An 814-nucleotide genomic window follows, 5' to 3' on the forward strand; every position below is an offset into this window, starting at 1 on the left:
ATGGGACTACCTTTTATTAAGTGTATTATAATGGGGATTCCTTTTGGGTGAAGGTTATACTTGCTGACAGCCGAGGTCCCTTCCAACTTTCACATTCTGTGATTCTGTGAAAAAGGAGTTGCAGAGGTGTGCTGGAGTCAACTCCTATGAACTAGAAGGAGTGAATTTGTGAGCGAATTTACTAATTTGGAAATTGGGTTAGGGTTACATACAAGGGTTTGATTTATTGTTTTCTTAAGTGTCAAGACTTAAGAATGTTATGGAGAAAATGTTAAGAATGCATATTAAACTTAGATGTGTGTATGTGTGTGTGTGTGTGTGTGTGTGTGTGTGTGTTACAGACAGAGAGACACACAGCACACAAATGCATTTAGAGAGCCAGTTGTTAAACATTTAACAGCAGCACTCCCCTGTACTGCAAAGTTTTCAAAAGTTGAACATTAATGTTCTAGAATTCTGAATCCTTGAGAGAATGAGTTAACAGAGATCAGATTAGAATACAAAAATATCTGGAGCATGAGACTTGAGGTTTTCTAATGGAAGGGCAGAGGGTTGGGAGGCAAGGATAAGAAACTTTATTTCTCAATTTTTCCTCAGGCTCATTCTGAATAGCTGGTTTACAATCACCTGACAGTTTCTTATTTTGTTGAAAGCTGCTGAGTCAATGTTTTGATCTCCTTTTCCCTCACTCGTTCAGTTCTTATCCTTCCTTTGAAGGCTCTTTTCATATATTCTCTCCTCTAGAGAGCGATCCTTGATCCCTTGGTGGGAAGCAAACTTCCCTCTCAGACTTTATATAGTACTAGGTTGCAAT

The sequence above is a fragment of the Phascolarctos cinereus genome, unplaced genomic scaffold, assembly GCF_003287225.1.
Source record: "Phascolarctos cinereus isolate Bilbo 61053 unplaced genomic scaffold, phaCin_HiC Scaffold_726;HRSCAF=1367, whole genome shotgun sequence".
NCBI classification, from domain to species: Eukaryota; Metazoa; Chordata; class Mammalia; order Diprotodontia; family Phascolarctidae; genus Phascolarctos; species Phascolarctos cinereus.